We start from the raw sequence: 14490 nt of genomic DNA, 5'->3' as shown, positions 1-14490 counted from the left end.
TGTAGGCTTGGTATACTGAGATTGCGATATGAAATATCTACGATGTCTAAAGTAGCAGTGATTTGCTAAGCGTCTACTTACTAATCTCTTAGCTGGGATTATTTGAGCTCAAGTAAACAACACAAAAAATAATTATTAAAATTTTGTTGTGATATCGTTGAATAGAAAAACGTATTTTTAACTCTATTCATAGTAATTATTATGATGATAATAACTAATTTTCTATTTCATTTTATCTGTATAAAATTTGCGGATTGCTTCAAAGTACTATCATATTACAGCTCATTATTCTTGATAACTTTGACAGAAAGGCACGTAGTTGTATTAGGATAAGTTTTCTCTTTGATTTGGTTTATTAAATTAAAGTTAAAATATGTACCAGTAAACTTATTTAACATAAGCCTTTACACCAATACTCATTGCATAATATCATCGCAATTACGAACATAACAACATTGTATACTTGAACAGATTAATTTAAATCACCAATTTTAACACAATTATAATCAATGTCACAAACAGTATAATGTAACATACTTTAATTTTGTATTGTGTTAAAGCTCAAAAAACAATTCACAAATTAATGGTAAACCAATTTAGCAAAGATTTCATTTGCACTGCCAAAATTTGTGGTTGGCATTTTCATTTGGAAATTGTAGATTTTAATTTGATGAAGGGCCAAACACAGGGTATTTTTGAGATTTATTTTACTTCGTTTTGGGTGACCCAGGCAATGAACTTATAGCAATATTATTTATATTAATATAAATTTTTTGTTGTTGATAAATTTATTTAGAGAAATACAGACATTATCGTTACAGCCATATGCCAATGCGATGTCGAGAAAAAATAAAATATAAAATAGTATGATAATATTAAGAACGTACAATTAACAATATCGCTACTGTGAATTCACTATCGCCCAAACCCAATAACCTATCTTAATCAATTTTAGACTAACCAAGATAGACCGACCAAGATATCTTAATCCAAATATCGATAAAAGTGTGCCAATAACCAATGACGGATTGTAATAGCCATGTGTCGATACAAGCTATTCATGTTCTATGTGGATATACCTTTGTATGAAAATGACATTTCAACTGTGCAACAATAGAATATTGGCACAGTTGAAATGTCATTTTCTAAAGATTTTTATCTAAAGATTTTAATTTACACCAGTTTTTTAAATAATTAAAAAGCTATTTGATATGTTTCAAACATAGACATGTATATTATACATATAATATTTATTTGTACGGTTTTATTTGCTTTATTTGGTTTATATTGATTATCAAATATGAGTGTAAAGAGCGAAGAGATTGCATTCTATCTGTCGCCAAAAATGGATTGTCCTTGCAGGGTTTGGTTATTGGGATGCAGATAGGAGAAAGATGGACTGTCTTGGTCTAATCTGATTTATATATATATATATATATATAGTAGATAGTCAGAGGCATCATTCAGTAGGCGCTTTTAGTCTCACTACTAGTTAAATCAATGTAGTTCTTTGACTTCGTAATTTTACTCAAACAGAATATTTTCCAAAATCTTTTATAGCTATTATACAGCCTGTTTCCGCAGTAATGAATTACCTATTATTCCAGACAATTTCAGCGAACCCTCTTTAAAATACACGGAGTGACTACTACTATGTTTTCTATGTCTTTTTACAAATCAGCCTGCGCATTTAACAATAATCATACGTCTTGGACTTCATCATACATATTTTCAAACATTCATGTTTACTTAATCAAATTGCCATATTAAGTTTTGGTTTCCGGCTATTACTAACTACTACTAAGTTTTTTCTTAAGTTGTAATAGTACAATTTGAATTAATTACAATATTAAGAAGTAAAAATATACAGACTTGACCACTGATTTATAAAATAAGTTTAATAAAGATATTATCAAATACAAGATTCGTGTACACTCTGAATCACAAATTGGACAAATACAAGCAAATAGACAAAAGGAATGAAAAATAGTGTTTTCATGAACATTTCTCTTGATACCGTCGGACCCCTACGATTTACTCGTTGGCGCTGCATCTTTAATTAAGCCAGTTTTATTGCAAGATCCTCGTCCCTATTAATTAGAAACTTGGACCAATATATTCAGCTCCCAACTGATGTAATTACATTGTAACAAATTTTTGTTCCTTTTCGTTGTTGTTGCACATTTGTCGAGATATGTTGACTGTTGTTAAAATTGAAATATTATGATTTATTTATTTATGCAAATAGATAAACTACAATAATCCTGCAGCTGAGTTTCACATCAGAAGTCAAGCCAGAATACAATAATTTACACTTATCACTTCGACGTCCGTTGTTTCCCCGCTAAGACAGTTTTTCCGCGCACCACCACCAGGGCTCTAGATAGTTCTAGAACCAGCTGCCGACTGCAGTATTTCGGAACAATTTCGACTCAGTCTTTTAAGAATAGAACGAATATTCTAGAAATGTATATCACTAACATTCAGGGGGCCTGCACGTTTCTCCTCTGTCATATAAAATAAATATGAGAAATATTATGATTAATTTTCTTGTGATTTTGAACCTAATCCAGCAAATTATTTAGTTTTTATTTATGCTTTGAAGCTTGTTTACATTTGAAATATGGATATAGTTTAATCTAAACATCTATATAATACGTAACAGTAAATAGTGATGTTTTTTTTTATAGAACAAAGATGATGAGATTTATAGTAGAAAACAAGGGGGCAAACGGGCAGGAAGGTCACCTGATGTTAAGTGATACCGCCGCCCATGGACACTCAATGCCAGAGAGCTCGCGAGTACGTTGCAGGGCTTTCAATAACTGGTACGCTCTTTTCTCGAAGGACCCTAAGTCGAATTGGTTCGGAAATACTACAGTAGGCAGGTTCCACAAACTCTTTTTTTTATTCAATGATTCAAGTACTAACTTCTTCTTCTCATAAAATGGCTATATAAACGTCGCAACAAATCATTATTATTTCTGAAGAATAAATGAAATTCTTTAAAGAGTACTTAGCTAAAGATTTACTTTTATTTCTTGTACGGAAGATCCCAAATTTTTATTACAGGACCGCTCAAGTTTCAAACAATAAAATGGGCTATATAAACTGACCACTCGTAAACCGAAATTACTTTTTCAACAAATTAAGCAAGTTTTCGAACCAGGTGTTGAGATAAAGTGATGTGTAGCGACTCTCTTGTGTATCGTGGAAATTATAAGAAGTGTCTAAAAACAATGACATATTTCTTGTACTTTGGAAATAAACTTTTTATAACTATGTGAATTGAATATGAACATTCTGGTCACTTAGAGTAAAAATTATAACTTCCAAGTTGTAATGAAACAACTACTAACTAGGTATAACTCGCTTGAAAAATTATATTTTATTCATCATAAATTAAATAAAATAATAAATTATAAATTATTCATAATATTAAAGGTATCCAATTATAAATAAAAATCAACAAAGCTGATACACAAGTCATTATCGCCCTATTAACAAACTCCGAGTTCCTAAAGTTACAAATACCCCTGTAGGCTGTAGAATATTATCCATCTCCAATTATTGAAATATAAGAACCATAAATTTCTCAATGATTTAAAGTTATAAGCCTCCCTATATTCCTATATTAAAAAACCCTAAAAACGATTATTTGCTTCCAATCTTATGTACTAAGTTCACACTAAAATCCTACGTTCTTGGCGTTGCGTTGAGATGTGTGGTCTCTCTGCATTTTGTACCGCATTAACCATGGAATTGTTCCAAACATGGAATACCCGCAGATGACTTTCATCATCATGTCAGGGCAGAATACAAAATAGCATCCGTATCACCACCAATTTTTGGAATATGTTCGCCGTCCTGGTGGACAGAAAAACTGTGTCCAGGGTATGTTTCCACTACACCAACTTGTATTATACACCAAGTGTTATTTCCGAACCAATTCGACTTTTGTTCTTTCAAGAATAGTGCTCAACTCAACTCATAAAAGGCCGGCAAAGCACTTACGAGCCTTCTTGCAATGTGAGTGTCCATGGGCGGCGGTATCACTTAATATCAGGTGAGCCTCCTCAACACAAAAATAAATTCTAACTAAGTATCTATTGTACGTTTTAAGCAGTCAAATATTAATTATTTTCTAAAGTTTAACCCAACATTGTTTTGTTTCTCTTTTCGTTTCAATTTGCATTTATAGTCCGCGATCTCTATGCTTAAACTTTGCATATAAAATCAATAACGGACCCTCTCAAATCCATTTATGATACAACCCATAAATAAGACTTTATTTATTCTTAGTAGACACAAGACAGAAAGATCAAATAGCCTTTGTCCTTCCTCCTTACTTATTCAAACAAAATTACATATGCCGCTTCTAGATCGCCATTGCCCGAAATTTTACGCGTTGGAGATAGTGTCATGAATATAAATCTATCGTAAAGGAAGCCACCGAAAGGCCAAGAGTTTATAGTACGCTCACTTTGCATTCTTTGTGCGAGGATCCTTTATGGTCGGTTTATGGAGTCAGGTCCTTTGCATAAAGCCTCCAGTCTAAAGTTTGGATGCTCTTAAGAATCATTGATATGTTACGCCCGCAATTTCATGATCGCACATGGTGAGTCAGCGAGTTTCATTATTCACATATGCAAAATTATTATTTCTTAAATATTTATTTAGGCTACTATTGTCTTTTATTAACATAGCTTTTACACATTTAAAGAAAACACTTTTTTGTAATGAAGCTATGTATTATTAAACTTATAACTAGTTAACATAATTATATTTTTTTTCTCCGAGGTTTTGCGTGCTTTACAGCATGCGTGGTCACGGTGACTGAAGACGTGTTGAAAAGGTGTTCATGATAACTTTCAACGTTTTTAACATTAATCATACAGCCAAATGGCCGGTCCAGCCTTAAATTCCTTATCGAAATACCAATAGATCTAATATTTCATTTCTAAAGATCGACGAAGTACATTGCAAATGTGTGAACTCTCTGGGAGTCAAGGCGGAACTGATACAAAAAACCGTCATAATGCATCTTATCACGTCATATCAATGTGAACAGTACCCATCACGACAGAGAGCATCACAACACAACACGTCAGATAAATATAAATACGGCTTTTGACGTAGAAATCGGCAAACAGTACTGACAGAACTGAATAGGCCGATTTCTATATAAACACCGTAAAAGAACACAGGTGGATAAATGTATAACCTTTTGAATATGCCTTATAGAAGTTTCACATTATTAGAGCAGTAAGTAAAGTACTATTTATCGATCTTAATAGGCATTTAGAAACAATACAACAGTGGTTTCCGACTATCTGTTAAAACTCTTGGAAATAAATGAACTCTAAAAAACCAGTATTTAGCTGCTATTTTAAGTGTTAAAGTGGATATTTAGCGCGTTGGGGAATCTCTGTTAACTATTAATCCCATTTTCTTTTGCAGAGATAACGAAACTCATTTAAGATATCTCGCGACTGCCTTTCAAGCGTTTTAGGGTGCAGCCGTCTAAGAACTGTGAATGGGATGAAGTCGTTGTGCCTTATTCAAAATTATTAATAATAGTGCATGTGAACGGCATTAATTGTAATAATGAAAAAATTGCAGTGATAAATTTTTCGGCTAACCCACATGAATTTTTAAACCTATCGATTTTTTTTACATTTTTGTGGTAGCCTCATATTTAAACAACATTTAAGATATTAAATAAATATATTATTGAGCTTATTAGCCGAAATACATATTACACACACAATAATTTGAAATATTATTTGTGTTAGCATCCCATGTCAACTCCATAACAGCTGTTTTTTCATTGCTCCAATGATATCTATGTTCCTTAAAACGGGCTACGTATTTCGTCTAAGGAGACCAAAGGTTTCTCTTTACGTCTAATAAAATTTTCTTCAGAGATTCTTAATTGAAAATTCAAATTTATGCATAAGCTCCGATTGTAGCGATGGTTAAGACACGTTTTCAGAACATTTATGACTTAATCTTGTTATTTTAGGCATGGCTTTAATTTTTGTTTCAACGACGATACTTTAATTAATACCAATATTTTAGTTATATAAAAAAATCTGTCAGAGATAATATAATAAGAGAAGACTTATTATTAAATTATAAATATATACTAGTGGATCCGACAGACGTTGTCCTGTCTACGCGTCTTTAATTTCAAAATTTCAATTTTTAATAAGCCATTTTGATGAAAATTATTATTCAAATGTTATGACAATATCGGGACAGACTAAAATTAAAATTCGAATATTATTTAAAATTTGACACTGCGATGGTAGCCCCGTCTGTCGGATCCAATGTAAAACATTCCAAAATCAACAACAACTAATAAATTGAAAATTAATTAAAAAAACATTGTCCAGCGGACAAAATTGTGAATCTAAACCATTCCCAGATCCCCTTGAACACACACAAAAAATTTCGTCTAAATCGGTCCAGTCGTTTAGGAGGAGTTCAGTCACATACACACGCACACAAGAAATATTTATATTAAGATGAATGAATTATGTCAAAAGAGTTATAAATTAACAACTTTTAATAGTACTGTATATCTGTATTATCTATTTCTCCATTGAGTCCTTGGTCCTACTCCGTTATTCGGGTGCTGCACTCGTTCCTACTTCTGTCTTACCTACCTACCTTCTCATAAACAGGGGGAAATAGAGAAAGCTATACAATACAAACACGACGTTCTATAATAAAGAAAGCAACTAAAGAAAGATTACATTTAGAATACTATTTTGTTTGAAATATATGTTTAAAAAAATTCCGAGGGATTTCAAAATATATTCTATGAGTCATTAGCAAAAAATATCTACACCAATAAATCTCCACCATTTTAATTTCCAAATTAGTGAACAATTTCCAAGTAATAAGAAAGTTTTAAGTAGGATAAAGCAATTTCTCACTCCTTAGAGTTAACTATAATTACGAACTATAAGAACTAAACTTCTGCCTGATCGAACATTGAACTAAATCGAAAGATGTCGATAACATTGTTTATTGGTTTTGATTTTAATCTTATTAAGATCTACTCGTATTCAATCATGCTTCGTCTTGAACTATTTTAATAATCAGACATTGTTGTCCTCAAAATTGTCCATAGATGTGATGCTGGTCCACTCCACACAATGTATGGATATATTCCACGACCATCACATCTTTCTTTTCCAGCTCTAGCAGCATTAGAAATTTTATTGTATTATTCCAATTTTAGTGCACAATTTATAATTTATGTTATTTTAGTTGAAATAGAAAAAAAAATTAGTAGCGATTTAACTCTCTTCTCTTCTAATCCGGTACACTCTTGACAGACGGTCGTAATCGCTATGTTGTAGTAATATTAGAAATGGCAGATGTGTAGTAGTTTTATTCTAGGAGTACATTATCTTCACATATCATTATTAAACTAATATATACAAATATATTGTAAATTCTATTTTACAAGAGTAAGTGTGAAGTTTCTTGTCCATTCTTGTCCACGCGTAACTTTTAGAAGGAGCAACTAGAATCATCTGTATATTTTATTTAACGTTCAAAAGTGCCATTTTAGGTGGCGTAATCGGAATAAATGTTTGACTTTTTGTGATGCGCTTCTCGCCGTTTCTCTACCGTTGCCTATTAGAGGTCATTCTTCACTCATCCCGTGAACGTTTTACGGCAACCTTCTCTGGTCGGCGACGGGGCCTAGTGCCTTCGACCTTTCTTTGGACGACAATACTTTCTGACTGATCACCACGCCGAGATACAAACTGAAGAATATAAAGATGCGAGATTGTACTGTTGAGAACAGACGCTACTTAATGATACTTCTTTAAGAGACGTCTGTAATAGAATATTAAAAAAATATTTTGACTTACTTTAAATTAGGCTCTATCGTAACAACGTTTGGGTCATCTATTAAGTTGGACATGTCTAAGGCAAAAGTTGGTTGAAAATAATTCCATAAAAGCCTCGCTGGGTCACGTAAGAGGTCATTTGGGGGAAATTACATTTTGCCTAGCGCCCGTCGGCGACATGGGAGCCCGGTACGATTCAGCATCCTCAAATTTCATATTTCATTAAATGTGTCATAGAACATTTAAAAACGACGCCCTCATATATTTACCAATAATTTATTATAAAATGTCTACGATAATAAATCCGGTACAAATTCTTTTTTTAAACAGTTCGTTGAATCTTCAGAGTTCTATCACAATGACATAGCTTCGATTAAATTTCAGCAATATATAGATAATAAGATTAAGTTTTTTGATTAAAATTGTTACAATAGTGGATTTTCTTTTGGGTAATAAATGGGTTTTGGACTACAACGAACTGTCTATTATTATTTCACAGAGCAAAGAGAGCGGTGTAGCTAACAGTCATGGAGGCGCTAAATTTAGATAGTATTTAGATAATAAATAAAAAATTATGTAGGTATTTAGATAAATTATAGACAACTGATATTTTTATAAAAATATTATACATCGGTTAAAAGTTTACAAAAATGTATATAAAAATATAAGATACATATACAAGATTTCTATGTTATTGTCTTAAAATTTTTGCGATTACTTTCTATAGGAAATTAATATCGTGTGCTTGATAAATTAGATTTTAAAAACTATGTATACAGATTTTCTCATGGCGATATTCTTGATTGCTAACTCACTGAAAATACATAACTATCGAACACTCGAATGCTAAGTAATCCGTCACTAGGCTATACAGAACGAAATGTAATATCCAATTTAATATGAAATAAATTTCAAGTCGCAAATTATAATTTGTTAAACATCCCCGTACAATTTCGGTCGCGTGCTCCAACTTTTTATTACAATTTCATTGTTATTTAGATGTGTTTGTTTCTTGTTTCAGATTAGATTGCCGGCTTTAAAGGAACGCTAATGTGAGTTCGAGTTTTTACATTAAATCTGGACAAATTTTACACTAAAGTTTCGGGTCCAGTCCATCAACCTGTGTACCACTCAGACAGGTAGGCCTAATGGAAAACTAACCTAGTGGTCAGCGAAACTTTTGAAAGAGAAATTTTGACCAGCGGAATTATGTGCTAAAGTCAAGCTAATTTCGTCTTTTCCCATTTTCACCTAATTTTACCGCCAAATGTCGAGGTGGGTTGAACTTGGTCGGGCATCATAAATTTATTTAACGGCCCGAAGGCAATAAGAGGTAAAGTGTAAAGAGAAAAATACGATACCAACGTGCCTAGCTGTTATTGCAATTAAACAGAGGAAGTAAATCTTTCAATACGAGCCAGCGTTCGCCTCCCGTTTCCCGCCTTAATTTATCGCTTTGTTTTAGTCAGTGCCGCCAATTGACGGATTGCAATGTGTTTGATTAAAAAACTCCGCTTAGTCTTTAGCCAGAGACAGGTACTTGATGTGATAAAAAGATTCAGACCGCTATCAATGGTAATTGAAGGGAATTTATATAGTCTTTGGTATACGTGTTTTGTGTTTCAAATAAAGCTTTTTTTGACGTTTGACATTTGACTCTCGCTGTTGGGTATTTGGCAGTTAATAAGAAATCGAAAAAATAAAAGCACATAATCGTATTAATTTTAAACGGTATCCTGAAAAGTCATTTAGTATTAAACGTACAAATATATATGTATGTGCAAAAAAGTAAATAATTACTGTTGGAGTAATCACCAAATAAGAAAATCAAAAACCCCCCTTTCCCCTAAAGGGCTTACGTAATACTTAAACGGCTTGTCACCAACAAACATGGTTCTAAATAATAATGCTCTATGAAGGTGGGGGTAAGGTAGTACTGTTGGTGGATTAGTTATTTTAAGGCTTTAATGACACATCAGGGTTTGCAGTTTCTGAGGTCTATCGCTACCCCATTTTAAAGCAAGTAAATTGTACAATTTCTGCGGTAACAGGAAAATGAGGGACGAGTGTTAACATCAAATTGCTTAATGGCTCGCAAGCAAGCATTTCATTTTCCATTCGAATTGCTGCGTAATTTAGAAGTGCGTAAACGAGTGTTGCCTATTGTTTGTTCGGCTTAAAAATATTCCCTCGTGAAAAAATATTTTTTTTTCAAAACGCCCCGGAAATACCCGGCAAAATATTTCATAACGGGTCCTTTGTATAGCTTTACGAAATTAATTACTCACGCATTTACGCTGATTTTAAATTGCTGTTTGGGTATTTTTTTTAATTTATAGTGAGGGTTTAGACACAACATTTCAAACATCCGTGTGTATGGGCCTTATATTACATAGGAAAGTGTCTGCCTGCTATGGGTTCCGATTCCGCCCCGATTTACCTCATTGGAGGGTTTTGGAAATTCAAATAATATTTTAGGCAGTTTTATCGTATGCTGCAATAACGATGGAACCCGTCTGCTGTCTACAAATTCCTTTCAAATACTATATCAGCACTTTAAAATAGCGTACCAACTCCTTTCTGGTATATAAGTTCTCATTAGCTTTTTTATGTAAATGAACTATTTAACTTTAAATTATGCGCTTACATGTTTTGGTATTCTACGACTAAATCGGTGAATGCTGCAAGAAGTAGCCAGTCTCTACCTGTCGCTCAGAATCTATTTCCAGTTTAATTTTTAGGATATTTTGATAATGTTATTAATGGAATCTCGCTTTTAGCTTTAAGCGCCTTTAGCCAGCTCGGGGTGCTATGGTTAACGTAGGTCTGGTCTGGGCTTTTTCCCGCACAAGTCTCCTGCAAGATTCAGACTTTGGCTTGCGCCATCGCGACAGTGTTAGCCTCGCCCTTGTTTAGGTGATGTGAAAACAGGCTTAACTCGAAATTCGGCATGTGTATTGCATGGAACATGAGATCTTGTGTTAGTATTATATATTATAATATATATATAACTAAATTTAACCGTCGGAAAAAAGCCTATTATTATGGCTATACGCGACTATTTCAATTAGACAGGTCCGATGGTGCGGACGAACTCAAACGCTTCAAATATTCATAGCTTGCTGTATCGATTGACGCCAGTCATGAATACACCCCATTCAAAGATGTTATCGGTCACCGCGCCTATGTTATTACGGTTGCGATGAAAACAACCTGAATTCGAACGTGTAATTTGACACTTGGTGAATAGGGACAATTGCACGTCAATTATGCCAGTTTATTTATTTCTGATCATACTTATTTGATATAAGACCTGACGTATAACCGAAACTGCAAGTTATGGAACGCGCGATTTGAAGTATTGATTGATGAAATTGAAGGCAGTTTCAATCGACACTTTTCTGCAGGTAGTCTTAAAAAACACAGTATTAAATTCTAGGCTCTAGTATGTTGACTTGAGACAATTATCAAGCATGGCGGGTACGATGAAATTTATTTTTTAGGTCACAGAAAAATGATTAGGTATACAAACAATTATGAATTCCACACGGTTTCGTCATGCCATTCAGTAGTTGATTGAATGCTTATATTTTTACTACCCTCATTTTAATGTACCTACCCATTTGACGGCTTTCAACGACTCTATAATCGTCGAGGAGGAGTCTGTATCTGATTAGCTTAATATTTAAGCTTTGCATAGAGATGTAGATGCCCTAGGCATCTTCGATCGCAGTTATCATGAACTACATTATTTCGTCGCCTGCCATTTGACTTTCTGTCGCCCACCCTTTGTTAGTGGAACCAGCTGGCAGTAGACGTATTGTCAAACTGATACAACTTAGAGACCTTCAAGACTACTCAGGGCTTAGATTTATATATATTTTATAAGATACAATGCAAATACAAAATAAAAATTTCATAAATGTCAATCGTAATTACACTGATATCTACAGCGATGTAATGTAATGATGTAATGATCGTAATTTGACTGTATTATTCCTTTGTTGACCTATCCATTTCACGTTATTTACTTTGAAATCGGGTCCCCTAGCGTAGTTTGTTGATTCACTGGTTTACGGAGAGATATAAAGTTCTTTCTTGGAAGTCATGTGATTAAACTTACAAAATATAGAACCTTTTTAAAACACGTAGTAAGTATTGTTTTTGTTACTATGGTTACAAAACTATTAACTATAACTAGTATCCAACAAACATAAACAGTTTTCTTGTTTATTTGATTTTCTTATTTAATTGTATTATGTCAATTCAGTTTTATTAAGATTTATCATGCAACACTCATTTCGATATTTATAAACATAATTTTCAAATTTTAACTGTGCAAATTGTAAGTAAGTTAAACTAAAAAGCTTTTGATTGCACAAAAGTTGCAATTGTTTCCTATACCTAGCTGCCTTCAACTGGTTAGCATATTAGTCTGCAGAACTGCTGACGCTATCATCAAGCGAATATTTTTTTTATGAAATAGGAGGCAAACGGGCAGAAAGCTCATCTGATGTTAAGTTATCCTACATTACATTGCCGCATCGACACCCACATTACAAGAAGGCTCGTAAATGCGTTGCTGGCCCATAACGCTTCTTTCTTGAAGGAGTCTGACCCAAAGTCGAATCGGTTCCAAAATACTTTTCATATTATCCTCCAATGTCTCAATGGTATTATTATATTATTTTAAGTACCAAGGAGTTACCTACTAAAAAATTTAAGCATATTATATAATATTTTGTACCGTAAAAGGGTTGGTAAACATAGCTAATTACTAAGTTTTAATAATCCACTAAAATTTGAAACAAAAGCGATGAAAAAGGAAGTTACTTGGGGAAATAGTACTTAACTCTATGAATACGTCACGTCCCTTTTGGTGTAAAACTGTAAGCTTTTAACTTGTTAAAATAATTATTCTGTAAATGCTTTTAGTTGAAATCTCAATTATGTACTTTAAATTTTACCTGCATAAATACATGAATATATAAAACAATTCACACGCGATTTTAAAGCCCACTTTGTAAATTATAAATTCGGTTTTTACGAATCTGTTCTTTATTATATTTATTTTTTAATTAACTTTACGTACACACAATAATAGATTAAAGAGTTTGACTTGGTATTTTTATAGTTTAAATTCCTCATGATTAGTAAACGCGTCGTTTTGTTTTACATTCAAAACTTAATGTAAAAGTATCTTAAAATCCAAAATTTACAGAATTACTACCGCACCATAAATGTAATCATTTTACATTTATGGCAGTTTTGTCGTGTCCTGCAAAAGAGGTCTAAGTTACAGTCTTCTGTCTACTAGTATTTCCGTAAAAATACTTTTATTATCCTCAAAATAGCGTACCAATACCTTCCTGGTATAACCTATACAAATTAAATGTTTTTTTTTATACAATACATTTACATTTGGTACGTAATTGCAACATAGGCGTCTTAGGATAGAGCTAATTTGCAAAGCAATTTTGCGTTTATTTTATTTTGTAACCCATTTTACACGAGAACTAATGAAACTGATAAAATCGCAATTTATAAATTAAATATATTATTCTGAGAGTTCGTCATCACACTTTTATATCCATTAGTTATTGTAATTTTCAATAACTATTGTAAACTAATGTGATTGCAATAGCCTAAATCAAGCTAATGTAACCGCTCTATCAGATAGCTTCAACTCAATTACAATGCACTATTATGATTTGATGTAGTTAATACTGCCGCTTCTCACGTGATCTCCGCCTATCTTAATTAATTTGATTATTATTATCCAATGTAATAATCATGCGTTTGACACGATTTTGATATTCGGCCGTACTCAGAGTCGCTAATTATGAGTTAACAATTGCTTAATTCGGCTAAAGATTATATCAAGTTTACATTTAATCGGAACCGTTTCTTATAGCTCCTTCAAGCAGTTTCTAACCAAACAGCCAATTAGGTTTTATGGCTAAGTTATGAACAGTTAATAGTATGGTAAAATTTATCTATTTCCCTAACTAGTTTACATATAACTTAATAAACTGAACGGACACAAATTTAACAATTTTTTCCCGCTATACCTTTTATACCATCTTCGAAAGTTTCTCGTGGGCGTCCCTTCTTTTTCCTACTAACTGGGCCATTTCCACTTTGGTGTATGTTACTACGTCTTTTACCTTCTAAGATTCTTCTCGTTATCAGGATAAGCATCTTCCTTTATACTTTGTATTTTATTAATGCTAACATCAAACATGTTAATGAGGACTAAAGCTACTAAAAGTAAAATTTTCAAGATCTTCGCAACATTTCAAGCATACAATAAGCGATTGTATTGTCAATAGAATCTATCACGTTTATCACTTAATGTTATTAATTCATGTATTGTTATGAACTTAACATGTAAGAGCGGCAATGTACGATGCACAGGTGTTTGTTGTTTGTCTAACTGATTTAATAACTGGGCTCATAGCCAATCGAATCAGGCCCGGTTTGTATGCAGAATATCAATGGTCTACAGCGGAATAGATAGCGCAAACAGCATGGATTTAGAACCCCATAAATTGCGGAAAGATCCGTGAATATTATATTAGGAGCAGATTTTAGAGAGCAATTTAAAATGTTTTAA

The 14490-nt window shown here is 32.9% G+C and overlaps 1 protein-coding gene across 1 annotated transcript in view; it reads left to right on the top strand.

Annotated features, from left to right (window-relative positions):
- The first annotated feature begins 8893 nt into the window (after positions 1–8893).
- LOC110995908 (semaphorin-2A) overlaps positions 8894–14490 on the top strand; it is a 188954-nt gene continuing 183357 nt past the window's right edge. The window contains exon 1 of the mRNA XM_022263314.2: positions 8894–8926. The gene's annotated coding sequence lies outside the window, so the exon portion shown is untranslated. The remainder of the gene's footprint in view (positions 8927–14490) is intronic.

This window comes from Pieris rapae, chromosome 13 (assembly GCF_905147795.1).
Source record: "Pieris rapae chromosome 13, ilPieRapa1.1, whole genome shotgun sequence".
Lineage (NCBI taxonomy): Eukaryota > Metazoa > Arthropoda > Insecta > Lepidoptera > Pieridae > Pieris > Pieris rapae.
Note: the sequence above shows the minus strand (reverse complement) of the source record. Positions and strands in the feature narration are given on the sequence as shown.